General features: G+C 42.6%; 1 long non-coding RNA gene across 1 annotated transcript in view; it reads right to left on the bottom strand.

Annotated features, from left to right (window-relative positions):
- Positions 1-14,575, bottom strand: part of LOC140704146 (uncharacterized) — a 44,102-nt gene extending 29,527 nt beyond the window's left edge. The window contains exon 1 of the long non-coding RNA XR_012083272.2: positions 14,322-14,575. This is a non-coding gene — a long non-coding RNA (uncharacterized LOC140704146). The remainder of the gene's footprint in view (positions 1-14,321) is intronic.
- Positions 14,576-16,807: the final 2,232 nt, after the last annotated feature.

Genomic DNA, 16,807 nt, shown 5'->3' with positions numbered 1-16,807 from the left:
AGGTGGTACCTATGGTGGGAGAAATGAAAATAGTGCTTCTACATCCACTTATAGTAAGAAGACTTGGGCTACCATTGACTTTATGGTTCAATCTTAATTGAACCATAAAGAAATTCTACAGTTTTTAACATGATGAAGTACTTAGAATTTTCTCTTGGAAGATATATAGAAATCTTGCCTAATTGTGCATTATATACCTAAAGCAGCAAGAATCTTAACAGTGGTGGGGATGCAGGGACATGCATTCTAATTAATTCTCAGATTGCACTTCTAGTACCTCTTTAGACTTTCACAATACATGAAAGTCTGAGTGACTTCCACAGAGAGGTAGGACAAGGAGCAGAGTTTTTGTGTGTCTCCATATCCTTATCACAGATAAAGCCCTCCCAGCTTTCAGGATAAAATGCCTGATCCAGACTTAGTATTTTATCCAAGACTAGATTTGGAATGTCCTATGCTCCTGAAGACAAAACTCAAGGGTCAGGAGGGGCATCCTCAGCCATTTTATGGTCTGGACTGGCACCAGCTCTGGGTGACAGTTTCACCTACCCTTCTGTACAGGTGCAAGGAATTCTTCAGGATTGTTCTTCTTGTTCAATACAAGCATACAGCTCCTATCTACTACTTATTATTCTCTAACATTTAAAATCCTCCCTGAGACTAATTTACTTCCATATGGCTGGGATTAAAGGGTCATCTGATGTAAAAGTCCCCTACTGTATTCCAATTATTTTTTTCTTTAAAAAAAATAAACAATTCACCAGGTTTAAGGATTTTCATTTGCTTTGGTTGTTTCTAGTGTTTTTTCAGGCAGATCATGTAATTCTCTGGACTGTATTGATAATTCCCCAACCACTTTACTTGGAAAAACAAGGGTTGTGGTTTTTCCCCCCATTTACAAAGCAATTATAGGATTTTGCAGTAGGGTACCACTCATTTCACACTCTAGCAAGGTTATGCTCAAAATCCTACAAGGTAGGTGTCACATACAGCACTGATGGTACCTGTCTGTCATGGGTTTGGAGGGAAAGTTCCATCCTATGGGGAGTGGAAGGCGGGACATCAGGGGGAGGAGCTGTACTGTATATATATTTGGAGCTGATGTGGAGAGTGAGGAGTTGGAGTCTGTGTGTCAGACTGAGTACAACTGTGTGTCAGTTAGTACATACCTGATAGGTTCAGGTTTCTATATAGGTAGCCAGAACTGATAGGTTCAGGGTCTGTGCTTTACTTTAAAGTGTTCTGTGTGAACCAAACTGTTATATGTATATGGTTGGGACTATGCCACGTTACATTATCCTATTTACCTGATCTTTTTATTTACCCTGTTTGTCTTTTCAATAAACCTTGTTCTTTTGTTTGTTAAAATCCATTCCTGGTCTGTGTGACTCCTTATAGGGAATGGTTGGTGGCAGCTTAATTATAGGGTGGCATACTCCAGTAGGTCTGGGGTTGTCACATTGATTGGTGTCCAGCGTGTGGGATACGACTGGTCCAGTTGTCCAGTGGTCCAGCAAAGCCTTGGCAAGTGTGCCCAGAGCAAGGGGGGTCTAGTCAGGGAAAATCTGAGAGCGCGTAGGTAATCTTCTAGGCTTACCTCACGGGGAGGTACGCTAGTGGAAGAACGTGCCAACTCAGATTGGGGAGACTAGATTAGGGAGCTCTGAGGCAACCCGTTTTGGCGGGAAAAGGCTGAGGCAAAGCTGTGTGAAGTAACAGTGATCTAGCCTGTCTGCTGAGAGGCCTAGCAGAGGGGGTGAATTCTGCCTGGCAACAGTTGCAAGTTAGTGCTGAAGGAACAGCAGCAATCTATAGAAGGCTGTTTCTGAGGCAAAAGGAAAAAAGTCGTCGTTTTATTTTGAGGCTTGACTTTTGAAGGCAGCCTGTTCTGGGGGGATTATGCCCTTGACTCGAAGCCAAATGGCAGAAATGGGTGAAGTGAGAGATCCACAGGTAGACCAAGGTTCTGAGGAAGGATTTGGCTCAGTGCAGGATGAGAGCACGGGAGAACAGAGCCCAGAACTCAGAAAAATGCTCCTAGCCCAACAGCATGAACTGAGGGTGAGGGAAATGGAGGAAAGATTAGAGAGAGAAAGAATGGCGTTTGAAAGGGAAAAGGAAGAGAAACAGGAAAGGGAAAGGGAGAAACAGACGATTTGAAATGGAATTGGAGAGAGAGAAAATGGCGTTTGAGTTAAGAAAATTGGAAATGATGAATCAGAACAATAATAACAATAGAGATTCTGAGGTGGGCCAATTGTCTAAAACTGACTTGAAGAAATTCCCTGTGTACCACAAGGGAGATTGCCCTGAGGTGTTCTTTTCCCTCGTGGAAAGAGCGTTTGTGGACTTCTCAGTAAGGGAAACTGAGAAGATGACTATTATGCGATCTTTGATCAGTGGCAGCCTGGCAGAAGTCTATGCAGAGATGCCAGTGGAACTGCTGAAGGACTTCGCTGAGTTTAAAAAACTGGTGTTTGCCCGACATGGGATAAATGCGGAACAGCTGAGGCAAAGATTCAGGTCACTCACAAAAAAACCAGAGCAGACTTTTACCCAAGTGGGGGCCCAACTGGTGAGGTTGCTAGAGAAATGGCTGTCTCAGGAGGGGACAGAGACCTTCCAGCAGCTCAAAGACCTGATAGCGCTGGAACAATTTTATTCAGTCCTGCAGGGGGAACTAAAGTTCCATGTGAGGGAAAGGAAACCTAAATCTGTGGCAGAAGCGGCAGAGATCGCAGATTTTATTTCCCAAATAAGGAAGCCCTTAGGTGCTGAGGGGAAAACTGTGGGTAAGCCCAAAGAAACCTACAGCAGGTACTCTCAGGGACCAGGGAAAAACCAGCAAGGGGGAGGGGCCCATGTTGAAGGGAAGCCCTCAGACATGAAACCACAAAGACCTCAGATTTTGGAGGGAAAACCAAAACCAGATGAGAAAGACTCCAAGTACAGCAGAAAATGTTATTTCTGTCAAGGAAAGGGCCATCTAATCTCAGAGTGTGAGAAATTAAAGCAGCTAAAGGGAAATTTGCCTCATGATTTGAGTGGAACCAAGCCAAAAGCTGTGTTCTGTGTCCAGACAGAGCCAAGCTCCTTGCCACTGAGGGAGCCTGTTGCCATGGCTACTCACTCTGGAACAGTTACATCTGCTGATCAGGCTGAGGAAAATGGTCCTCTTGTGGAGGTCAAGCGCTGCTTACTAGTGAGGACAGATTCGCAATTGTTTGAGACCGCAGGGGTGGACGTAGGAATACTTGACCATCAGTATAGGGGGCTAAGGGATACTTGTTCCCAGGTGACCCTGTGCCATCCAGACATTATTCCTAGGAAGTATATAATCCCAAATGAGAGCTTGAAGGTGGCAGGGATTGAGGGACAGGTGATCTCACTGCCAGTAGCTGAGGTACCTGTGAGCTTTCAAGGCTGGAGGGGAGTTTGGCGGCTAGCGATTTCATCGACTCTGCCAGCAGCCGTGCTCGTGGGAAATGACCTGGCTGAACATGTGAAACGGGTGCTAGTGATTACACGCTCACAAGCCACCACAGGGACAGTTCAGGGGGGTACTGAAGGGCCCGAGGCGGAAGCAGATGAGGGTAGTTCCGAAGCTGTGGTGGAAACCTTAACCACAGACAGCAAATTTGGCCAAGAGCAAAAGGCAGACGCCACTCTCCGAAAGTGTTTTGAAAAGGTGACAGACACCCAGTTAACACCTGAAACCCCAGCGAGATTTCGTGAGAGAAAGGGAATTTTATATAGAGAGACCCTGATGAATATCTCAAAAGGGGGAGATGGGATCAGAAGTCAGCTAGTGGTACCTGAAAAGTATCGCCCCATGATCTTACAAAGGGGGCACTCTGACATGTTTGCTGCGCACTTAGGGGTGAACAAAACACAACAGAGAATCACACAAAATTTTTACTGGCCTGAAATAGGGAAGCAGATCAAGGAGTTCTGTAAACAATGTGATGTGTGTCAGAGGCAGGGGAATAACCGTGACAGGACCAAAGCGAAGTTGTGCCCTTTGCCTGTGATTGACACCCCGTTCAAATGTATAGGAGTGGATATTGTGGGACCTTTGCCCAAGGCCACAAAGAGGGGGAACCGGTTCATTCTCACCATTGTGGACCATGCCACGAGGTACCCTGAAGCCATTCCCTTGACTAACATCGAAACTAACACAGTGGCAGATGCCTTGGTGGGGTATATGTCCAGGATGGGATTTGCCTCAGAAATAATCACAGATTTGGGCACATCGTTTACATCAAAGCTCATGAAACGGTTATGGCAAATCTGTGGAATTAAACACAAGGAAACCACTGCCTATCACCCTGAAAGTAATGGGTTAACGGAGAAGTTCAATGGGACTCTGATGCGTATGATTAGGGCTTACTTGGCAGAGAATCCAAACAATTGGGACCAGAAGCTGCAATCCCTTTTGTTTGCTTATCGATCAGTGCCCCAAGCCAGTACCGGGTTCAGTCCGTTTGAACTTTTGTTTGGGAGAAGGGTGAAAGGTCCACTTGATCTAATCAAACAAAATTGGGAACAGATCACCCAGGATGACCCACAAGATGTTGTGACATATATAGACTCTTTAATGAATGACCTGAAGAGAAACCTAGAGCTAGCAGCAGAAAACCTGCAAGCTCAGAAGGTCAGACAGAAAACCTGGTATGACCAGAAAGCCAGGGAGAGGCACTTTAACCCAGGGGAGGAAGTGCTTTGGCTTAGGCCCTGCAAAGAGAACAAACTGCAGCTCAAATGGGCAGGACCATATAGGGTCATTTCCAAGATGTCGGACCTGAACTACCTTATAGAGCAGGAGGAACACCAAGCACGGAGGGTGGTACATGTGAATGCCCTGAAACCCTACTACAGAGGGGAACAGAGGGTTTTATTTGCAATAAAAGCAGCTGAGAGTGAGGAAGCTGAATTACCCTTCTGGGAGGGTAGAGGGGAAGTAAAATACAACCCAGATGAGGTAAAGATCAGTCCTGCACTCACCCAAGACCAGCAGCAAGAACTAAAAGTGCTGCTCACCAAATATCAAAAGGTGTTTTCAAATAAGCCGGGGATAGTGAAGGGAGTGATGCATCGGATCCACACAGGGGATGCACCCCCGCAAGCAGTATCCCCATACCGAGTAACGGGACCCTATAGGGACAAGGTGCGGAAGGAGCTGGACGAGATGCTTAGGGAGAACATAATCGTCCCCTCTTCTAGTCCTTGGTCCTCTCCGATAGTCCTGGTGGACAAGCCTGATGGGAGCATTAGGTTTTGTGTAGATTACAGGAAATTAAACCGCGTAACCACTCCTGATGCCTACCCAATGCCCAGGCTGGACAACCTGATTGAAACCATAGGGGGTTGTCGGTTCATTTCATCGTTGGACCTAGTAAAGGGATACTGGCAATTAAGGATTGATCCCAGGGATCAGGAAAAGACCGCATTTTGCAGCCCTTTCGGTCTATATGAGTTTAGAGTCCTGAGTTTTGGTCTCAGAAATGCACCAGCCACATTCCAAAGGCTGATGGACCAGACCTTAGCAGGGCTCAGTGACTTTACTGTGGCCTACATTGACGATATAGGGATCTTCAGTAATACCTGGGAAGATCACCTGAAACACCTGGAGATAGTGCTGCAGAGGTTAAGTGCAGCAGGGCTAATGGTAAAGGCAAGCAAGTGTCAGCTGGGTAGCCCAGAAATAAAATACTTGGGTCACATAGTAGGGGGAGGAGTGATCAAACCCCTGGAGGCCAAAATAGAAGCCGTTCGTGATTGGCCCAGACCCAACACCAAGAAAAAAGTCAAATCATTTCTTGGGTTGGTGGGCTACTACAGAAAGTTCATCCCGAGGTTTAGCGAGATAGCGACTCCGCTGACCGATCTGACGCGGAAGAAGACTGATGACCGCATCCCGTGGACCAGCGACTGTGAGGAGGCGTTCCGGAGGTTGAAGGAGGCGCTCATCAATTATCCAGTGCTGCGTGCTCCCGACTTCGACCGGAAGTTCATCATCTACACCGATGCGTCTAACAGTGGGGTAGGAGCAGTTCTTTGCCAGGAGGATGAAAATGGTGACCAGCATCCAGTGTCCTACCTGAGTAGGAAACTCCAGAAAGGTGAGAGACATTTGGCAACCGTGGAAAAGGAGTGCCTGGCCATAGTATATGCGATTCAGAAGGCCAAACCTTATATCTGGGGAAGACATTTTATTCTGTGCACTGACCACTCACCACTGCAGTGGTTAAAGACAATGAAAACCCACAATAGTAAACTTATGAGGTGGGCTTTAAACCTGCAAGATTATGACTTTGAAGTGAAGGTGGTCAGAGGGTCAATGAACTGTGTTGCTGACGCCTTGTCAAGAAGACCCGAAGAGTGAAGACGGCGAAGAAATATGGACTATGTATATTTTGGTGACCAAAAGTTAATTGTACCTGTTTATTGATCAGTCTTGGTTTGTATTAATAAAGGTAACTTAATGTATGGTAAATGTTAATGTTTAAATGCATAAGTGTTATGTTTAACCTAGAGTGTAAGTATGGTATTGTGTGATAATGTTTAACTGTTTATGTGTTTTGATCCTGGTTGTTTTTTTGGAGAAAAGCACTTTAGCTTTTCCCCCGCAAAACAACTTATAAAGAGGGGAGGTGTCACATACAGCACTGATGGTACCTGTCTGTCATGGGTTTGGAGGGAAAGTTCCATCCTATGGGGAGTGGAAGGCGGGACATCAGGGGGAGGAGCTGTACTGTATATATATTTGGAGCTGATGTGGAGAGTGAGGAGTTGGAGTCTGTGTGTCAGACTGAGTACAACTGTGTGTCAGTTAGTACATACCTGATAGGTTCAGGTTTCTATATAGGTAGCCAGAACTGATAGGTTCAGGGTCTGTGCTTTACTTTAAAGTGTTCTGTGTGAACCAAACTGTTATATGTATATGGTTGGGACTATGCCACGTTACATTATCCTATTTACCTGATCTTTTTATTTACCCTGTTTGTCTTTTCAATAAACCTTGTTCTTTTGTTTGTTAAAATCCATTCCTGGTCTGTGTGACTCCTTATAGGGAATGGTTGGTGGCAGCTTAATTATAGGGTGGCATACTCCAGTAGGTCTGGGGTTGTCACAGTAGGCTTCAACAGTATGTGGACCGAGAACTCCCAGAAATACAATCTGGATTTTGAAGGGGCAAAGGAACTAGAGACCAAATTGCCAACATGTGCTGGATTATGGAGAAAGCCAGAGAATTCCAGAAAAAAACATCTACTTCTGCTTCATTGACTATGCAAAAGCCTTTGACTGTGGACCACAGCAGACTATGGCAAATCCTTAAAGAAACAGGAGTGCCTGACCACCTTATCTACCTCCTGAGAAATCTATATGTGGGACAGGAAACAACAGTTAGAACTGGATCTGGAACAACTGATTGGTTCAAAACTGGGAAAGGAGTACGACAAGGCTATATATTGTCTCCCTGCTTATTTAACTTATATGCAGAATACATCATGCAAAAGGCAGGACTGGAGGAATCCCAAACCGGAATTAAGATTGCCGGAAGAAATATCAACAACCTCCGATATGCAGATGATATTACTATGATGGCAGAAAGTGAGGAAGAATTAAAGAACCTCTTAATGTTTTAGTTTAGTTTTATGTTTATTACGGTCATTGACCAGCAAAATTAAGATACATTATTAAATTTGGGAACATAAAAACAATCTAAAAACATTAAAAATACTAAAACACCAAAGGACTAAAAACATCCATATACATATAACCACATTCAAACATCTTAGTGAATATCTCCTACTCCCTATCATAGGCCTTATCTATGTCCTATTACAGCTTACATTGAATGCCAAAATTACTTTGAAGCTCGTAGAGCCCGTGTGAACATTACCAATTTATATACCAATTTACAGATTCTATAGCTGCGCTCTAGGTGGAACCTTTGCTTCCTGGGTTTTAATTGCAGCAGCACAGAATTTGGCTACTTTTGTCATCATATCTGAATTTAGCCCAGTATATCTGTCAGGGCAACGCCCTGTCAGCAAAAGCAGTATGTAGTGTGCCTCTGTTCATCCAGGAAATGCCCTTATGTAAGGGTTAACATGGACTTCTCGAATATCAGAATAAAAAGCACAATGTAGTAATACGTGGGAGATAGATTCAATCTCACCAGAGTTGCAGGGGCATAAACGCTTAGTGTAAGGGATGTTGTTATACTTCCCTTCCTGGACTGCTGACGGAAGTGCATTGAAGCGGGCCAAAGTAAGAGCTTTGCGTTGTTTAGGTGTTAGAGGTAAGTAGAGATATTTTGCCGGTTTCAGTGGGAGCAATACGTTGTCAACTGTAAACCTATTTCTAACAATACCAAGATCCTGCTGCCTTTCTGTCTCAATAATACGCTGCCTAAGATTACTCTTGGCCTTATCGTATTCCATTTGTTGGATACTTTCTACTGAATAAACTAAACTAAACTCTTAATGAGGGTGAAAGGGGAGAGCACAAAAAATGGTCTGAAGCTCAACATAAAAAAAAAAACTAAGATCATGGCCACTGGTCCCATCACTTCCCGGCAAATAGAAGGGGAAAATATGGAGGCAGTGAAAGATTTTACTTTCTTGAGCTCCATGATCACTGCAGATGGCGTGCTCTGGTCCATGGCATCACAAAGAGTCAGACAGGTCTTAACAACTAAACAACAACTAAACAAACCTTCTCCACCTAATTTTTTTAAAAGAAAGAACACAATTCAGATTGAATATTAATACCATGTGGGCCCCTGTAATTTTCATTCGGAGCCCATTGTGTTAAACTTTAAAGCTACTGAAGGTGGCGAAGCCACAAAAGACAAACTCTGTGATAGGATTTTCTATAAAGTATTAGAAGATGAGATGTGACTAATCATTTGGCTCTTATATTAGTACCTCACCAGACCAGCCACTATTATTTTCTCCTTAGATGTTCCATACTGTATTTAAACCTGAGCTCTGAATTCATGGGTGAAGCATTCTGACTTCTCTATTGATGGCTTGACTGCTGTTCCAAAGTCACTGATTATTTACGACAGTAGAGTCTAATGAATTTGCTTTATATATTATGAAGGTTGCGGTAGCACCATGGAACAATTATTGGGTGAGCTGAGTGCAGCTTTCTTGGTGTTATGGTAAACTTTGAAGGGTTTAAACCCCTTTTCCATGCCACCTGAGAAATACCAGCTTAATAACAAGGATGGCTGTTAATTAATTAAATGTGATCAAGTTGTTGCCAACTTGTAGCCAGCTCAGCTTGCCCAGCTTTCCTACTCAGAAGTGCTTTACAAGTGCCTTCCTCTGGGGGGCTCTCGGAGACTTCATAGCTTGTCCAAGGCTGTCTCACCTCCTGGAAGCACAGTGGAGAATCATGTCCCCAACCTCTGACTTCATAGTCAGGTACTTCAGTTCACTGAGCTATCCAACCAGCTGGGCTGATTATTATCACTCAGGATATTTGGATTTCCTTGATGGTCATAAGCCTTGGTTTTAATTCAGTACATAGCTCTCTTTTTCTTCATCAGTATCACAGGGAATTCCACACACACACACATGCCTCTAAAATGCATTAAACCATGTGTCACTCAGCATAGAATAGTTGCTTCATGACGATCTTCAAACATGAATCTTAATTTTTAAGAATGGAAGTGCCATCACTCTGCCTGCCCAGACAGACATCTTTTTAATGTGGAATTGAACTTCTTAAATTAACAACAACAATTTAAGATGCCACTCCAGAGCAAAACCCTGGAGCTGAGAAAATCTATTCCTAGCCTTTTATTCTGTAGTAGCTGGGCACTACAAGCAAACTTTCATTCTGGTAAATACCTGATTAAGGCTGCAGTGAAATATTTTCCTACTTTAAGTAAGCCCCAGTGAAATCAATGGAACCTACCTCTGAGTATGTATATAAAGGACTATTCTGTAGATGAATTTCGGTCCCACTTCATATATAAGGATGTGATTTATAAAGCAAAGTGTCCTGCTTAGATACCACTCCATAGTGCTTCAAGCACTCCCTGGGCGGTTTACAAGTTAATTATGCCGACTACACATTGCCCCCCCCCCCAGCAAGCTGGGTACTCATGTTACCGACCTCGGAAGGATAGAAGGCTGAGTCAACCTTGAGACGCTACCTGGGATTGAGCACAGTTTTGGCTGCAGTATAGCAGTTTAACCACTGCGCCTCGTGGCTTCCCTTTCTGTGCTTTAAAGCAGATGCTGCTTTATGTTTGTTTTTCAGAGATATAGTTTAGGTTTTCATAACAGCTGCTCTCTCCCATTTTAATTATCCAGATGTGACACCACATCCTATATCTATAGATATATTCTATATACATATCCTATTCTCAAATAGGAGAAAGACAAGACAATTTTTGTTATTTGTTGTATACCGCCTAAAGTGGCTTTGGATGCCAGATGGGCAGCATATAAACAAACTAACTAACTTCTAGGGGAACGGGACTAATATTTTTATGGCTATGGGATCAAGGTTGCAAGATCAGGAGGAATGATTGTACAAACAGATTTGGTGCACAGGGAAATGGCAGAAACTGTTGCACAGGAAGGGATGGCTGGTGCCTGCCATGAAATCAAAGGTTAAATCCACAAGCAGCTCAGATTCACCTGCCAGGGATCTCACCTTGCCAGCAAGGGCTGCACCTATGAACCTGGCCTTCAACCCACATAGCCCTGATTCAGTGATAGATTCTGAGTCCCTTGCCTCAGTCACTCAAAGATTTCAAAGCACACCAAAGCCAAGCCTAGGACAAGAGTACATGTGAGTTCTTCATCCTCTTTCCTCTGAACAACAAGCTACGTAGGAAAGAGAAATTTAGGAGGCTGCCTGCCATCTTTGTTTCCTACACTCTGTCATCTTCATTGGAGAAATGAAGTAGGATAGTGTGGAGAACCAATGGAGGCTCCAAGAGGAACATTGTACTTATTCCTCAATACTGCTTTCTTCAGAGTGAGGCAACATAAAACCACTTTATGCTCCACCTTATTTCTAATTGTTTAATTTCGAATTGCCTTTCCTCCTCTTACCTCCAAGAATGAAATCAAAAGAGCTATCAAACCAACAAAACACCACCAAGCTGAAGAGGAAAAACAGCCACCCACAAATAAACTATTTCTACCATACATCAAAGAGTTCATTGACTGCATGGGGAAACTTTTGAAAAAAAAAGTCTACAAACAGTATTCAGACCCACCACAAAAATACAACAAATGTTACAGTCAGCAAAGGACAAAAGAGACCCCCTCACCACTTCAGGAGTATACTGGATACCTTGCAGTTGGGGCCAGGTATATATTGGAACCACAAAACGCAGCATCCACACCAGAATCAAAGAACATGAGAGACACTGCAGACGAAAATAACCGGAAAAATTGGCAGTAGCTAAACATGCCCTAAAAAAGTTGGACATGAAATTCTATTTCAGAATACTGAAGTACTGGACAACACCAACAATCTGCATGTTAGACTGCACAGTGAAGCCATTGTAATTCATAAGCATAAACAGAACTTCAACAAAAAGGAAGAAGGCCTAAAACTAAACAAGACCTGGCTTCCAACACTGAAAAATACAACCTGCAAAAGGTCAATGAACTCTACCCAGCCACAAGGGCCAGGGATCATTGCACAAAAAAGACCAGCTAATGACACCCATTAACCAGAGTGACAGATAATATCTCCCCCCTTATAACAACAAAAACATGCTGATCACCAATCTCCTGAAAAAAGACAAAAGCTGTTCCCACAGCCAATCTTTGCTAAAACAACAACAGCAAAAGCAGCAATCTCTTTTACAAATCTCTTTTAAAATTATTTAAATTATATTTTGTCTTACTGAAGTATTCCTTTCTTTAAATTTCAATTGCAAATTACTTCCATTCATATCAAATTTTAATACAAGCAAATGTGCTGAAGTATCCAGTATTATAATTTCAGAAAACCAAATTAATGATTTTCTGTTAAACATTTAGGAGTAGTACTTAACGTTCTCCAAACCCAGGAGCATTTGGAGAAATCTGTTCTTCATCTTCTTCATTATTTTAAAGCAACTTTGCAATGATTGGTAGGTTTCCACAAGAAAGTTCAGTAGAAACCACATTAATCCAGATGTTCTGAATGATAAACATGGAAACCAATTCCTTTAGCTGAGAGGATATGTATTTCCACACACTCCATATCACTTCAAGGCTACAGTCTGACTGATTTCCAATGTTATTCATTCCAGACTAAAGAGTTTAAGGCCAGAAGCAAATGCCTTTTACATTTCATCTGATTAATGTCCCCTGCAAAAATATTTGTCACATTTGCAGGCATCCACATGTTCTTCTTGTAGGCATATTTTCTCTGCAATGTACTTGTAAAATAAATAAATAAAAAGCAGAGCCAGACAGGCCATTTTCCACAAATGTTATTAGATCTTAATGTGGCTTCCATTCAGTAATCTACTTTACTTAAACACAATTAAATGTTAGACTCCCAGATAATGTGGGTTTTGCTTTTACTTTAAAATTTAACCAGCTGTGATAAATTACAGCAGGGAATCCTGGTGTAATTTGAATTAGTTTCCATTTCACCCTAACCAAGACATTTTTTCTCTGTGATAAATAAATAAACAAATAAATAAAGTCAAAATATTTCTCCATTACTGCACCTTTCCTTCTTTACAGTTTATAAAAGTGTGGGGTTTTTTGAGGGCAAAAAAAAAAAAAAAAGATACCAAGCCAGAAGAAAGTCTCAGAAGCTGACTCCTTTTTTCCCCCATCAGTTAACCACTTCTCACCCAAATATAAAACAATTGTCAGGGCTATTTTTTTTTTACAAGTATGAATCCTTGCAAACGAATAATTCCGGGGGGGGGGGGGGAATGGATCAGCCAGTGGTTCCTGCTTACAGCTTGCAAAGGGAGAGTTATGGAAGGAGAAAGAGAAACAAAGATAGAGACAAGTTTTGTGATCCTTTGCCACCTTGGAGAAAAGTTAGATAAAAATATTTTAAATAAAATAATTTTTAATAAATAAGTAAATAAATATTTTTGTCTCATTTTCCCTCTTCTTTCTCCCCTCTTTGTACTGGCATAAGCTCTCTATTTACAGGTAGCAAATGAACAATGTTTTTACAGCAAGAGCCAATTGACTCTGCTGTCCACATTCCTGAAAGGGCTACATGACCAGCTGGGTAGCAAGACGGAAAGAAGGATGGGCTACCCCATACCTTAGAGTATTTCTTCTTCACTGTCTGTCTTTATCTGGGGGCATTTACATTGGCTGTAATCAATGTGATCTTGACAAAAGTGTCTTTCAAATTTATTTTTGATCATTTATAGGAGACAAATGGTAAAAGCAAAGGAGAAGAATGTAAACAAGAGCCCCTGTTTTAAGGAGGAAACCTGTTTCTTAGAAGTGCTTCTACAGCCTAAATACAAAATAAAATTAAGCCATTTAAAATTATAAGCAGGCCTACCTCTTGACTAGAGATGGGCACAAACTACTTGCTGGTTTGTCCTTTGGATGAACAAGTGTTAGGTGGTTCCCAGCCTTACCTTCTCCAGCAGGTGCCCACTCAGCAACACTGTCCCAGATTCCCTGCCCTGCCTCTTCTGAGTGCTCCCTTGGAGTGGGTGCAAGAGTTGGGGCTGAGAACCACCAAACATCTGTTTGTACAGAGGTTCGTGCCCCATTTCTTCTCCTGACTACTGCTATCTGCATTTATTGTTTTTTCCTCTTTAAAGGGCCAAAAAACCCCCTCAAACAACAACAACAAAATAAAAAACCCAAAAACCTATTTGTGATTCGTAGGTGTTCTCCTTTTCTAGCTCTTTCTCGCTCTGATGTTCAACAGTAGAGCTGTGCCAACCTATTTGAAGTCTGGTTGTGGAATACACAGAGCAAGAATTCAGTTCTTTTCCTAGCAATTGCTACTTACTTTTTTCTTGCACTGCACTGTACCAGCCCCCCCTGCAGTTCCTGTGGGGCCGTGGTCCCCCAGCAAAAACTCTATGGGTTCCAAGTTAGCTTCTTGACCCAGAAACTCTTTTCTTGTAGTACAACATCACTTTACCCTGCCTTTCTCCCCATAGAATTACAGTTTCTAAACCCTTGGGCTTGTCATCTTGTGGACTCAGTTACCTTCACTAGAATTCCTGAGAGTACAGGTTCTGGAGATGAAGAGAACCAAGAAGTAGCCCTCTTAGGAAAGACTCGTATAGAGGAACAAAAGAAGTCAGGCTTGACAGCTCATCTCCACCAGTCCTGTCTATCACTTGCCTCTCCAGGGATGTAATGGTGTCCAGGTTAACATAGCCTTGTCCAAGCACATGGCTGGAGTCTCTGACTCCTGTTGCAAGCAAGCAAGCAAGCAAGCAAGCAAGCAAGCAAGCAAGCAAGCAAGCAAGCAAGCAAGCAAGCAAGCAAGCAAGCAAGCAAGCAAACAAACAAACAAACAAACAAACAAACCAAGTAAAGATAAACAGTTTCCAGTATTCTCATCTCTTGCATCTTCTTCTTCAGAGATAGTCCTGCCCTTTTATTCTCATTGACGTGCCTCCTCCAGCTGTGTCTCATCAAGTGATTTCTCTCTTTCATTTGTGTTGGCCTGATCCAGAGAAAACTTACCCTCATCCCAGCTACTTGATACTTGTGTACTGGGTCCAGACAGCTCGCTTTGGATGTGTGCCTGCAACCCCACTCTTGTGTTTTCCTGGGGAAAAAATGTAGGTGGGAAGGGTGGCCAAAAGGAAGACTCAAAGTGTAAGATAGCACTGTCTGGATGTAGGGAGCGTTATTCAAAGATTTTTTTTGGAGTCTATTAGAAGGCTGGAATAGGTTTCTACTATTGTTCAAAGAGAGTTTACAATATATAGATGGTACAAAGAGAATCACAAGGACAAATAACGACCCCAGAGTTAATAAGAAATCTGAACTGTGTTGGTATAGAAATAAGCACAATAAGATTTTAGAGCACTATGGATTTGCCACTCTAATCTGATGTTAAGATTTTGATTGCCACCAAAAGGATCTGGTTTAGAGCCTACCTATTTATATAGTCACATTTTCTTAAACCAATTAAAAGTTCTGACTGAAAGCTTCATAAATGGGTTCTATGGTATGGCATTAGTGCTCAAGAGACATTGAAGCTGGGGAGCAGGCTGTAAAAGCATAAGACTTAAGTGCATGAAAGCAAGGACTGTTTTAAAAGTAGACAAATCCTCACTGCAAAGAAACACATATGTTTAATAAAAAGAACTGCCCACTGAGTCAGATCCCCTTCAGAGTCCCTTCTCTGAGCAACCATGTCGTCACAGTGGGGTGGGAAATTAATAGAGAGAAAATCTGTTCAGTAAAGGCACCCACATGCCACAGGAGTCCTGGAGTAATCACTGGAGATGTAAAGAATGCTTGCTAAATTTCTTGTTCTCAGGAAGCTAGGATGTCTTGACTTTACATGTTGCCTCAACAAAGAAACTGGAGGGTCCACAAGATTCCTCATCTCCAACTGAGAAGAGTAACAAGGATTTTTTTTCCTCTCTTTAACATCTCTGCTGTTGCTCAAAATAGAGCAATGCAAAACTGGTGTCCTTATGTCTGAGAAGCAAACTAGGAGTAGAGTCAACACATTTCCATAAAATTACATTACCCAAATACTTACCACATTAATCATCTTTTCACTCTAGAACATCACAACACATTACAGCATTTCTTCCATTTCAAATACTTATCATCAATATTCAACATACACTTAAATTGTTCTGCTCATCAAAAAAATACTTACACACAATAACTCATTTCCATATACATATACAGAACAACATTTCAACAAACCCATATTCATAAACAGTTAAACCACTTTAGCCAATTTACAAAGTCCATCTGGTTGTCTTCACTCTTCTGGTCTTCGGGATAAGGCGTCAGCCACACAGTTCATCGTCCCTTTGACTACCTTAACCTCGAAGTCGAAATCCTGTAACAGCAAGGCCCACCTCATCAGTTTACTATTGTGGGTTTTCATAGTCTTTAACCACCTCAGTGGGGAGTGGTCCGTACAAAGGATAAAATGTCTCCCCCAGATGTATGGCGATAACTTCTGAACCGCATAAACAATGGCAAGACACTCTTTCTCCACGGTAGCTAAGTGTCTCTCTCCTTTCTGAAGCTTTTTACTAAGGTAGGACACTGGATGCTGGTCTCCGTTGTCATCAGCTTGACACAAGACAGCTCCTATCCCGGCGTTGGATGCATCTGTGTACACGATAAACTCTCGGTCGAAGTCTGGGGCACGCAACACTGGATAGTGGATTAGCGCCTCCTTCAACTTCTGGAATGCCTCCTCGCAGTCACTGGTCCATGGGATGTGGTCATCAGTCTTCTTCCTCGTCAGCTCGGTCAGCGGCGCTGCCATCTCGCTGAACCTAGGAATAAATTTCCTACAGTAGCCTATCAGACCAAGAAATGATCTTACTCTTTTCTTGGTATTGGGTCTAGGCCAATCACGTACTGCCTCTACCTTTGCTTCCAGGGGCTTGATTACTCCTCCCCCTACAACATGACCCAAATACTTTATTTCTGGGCTACCCAGCTGGCATTTGCTTGCTTTCACAGTTAGCCCTACCGCACTTAACCTCTGCAGTACTACTTCTAGGTGTCTTAGGTGATCTTCCCAGGTGTTACTGAAGATACCTATGTCATCTATGTAGGCTACTGTAAAATCACTGAGCCCTTGTAAAGTCTGGTCCATCAGCCTTTGGAACGTGGCT

This window comes from Pogona vitticeps, chromosome 2, assembly GCF_051106095.1.
Source record: "Pogona vitticeps strain Pit_001003342236 chromosome 2, PviZW2.1, whole genome shotgun sequence".
NCBI lineage: Eukaryota > Metazoa > Chordata > Lepidosauria > Squamata > Agamidae > Pogona > Pogona vitticeps.
The sequence above is the reverse complement of the archived record's forward strand: the minus strand, read 5'-3'. Positions and strand labels throughout refer to the sequence as shown.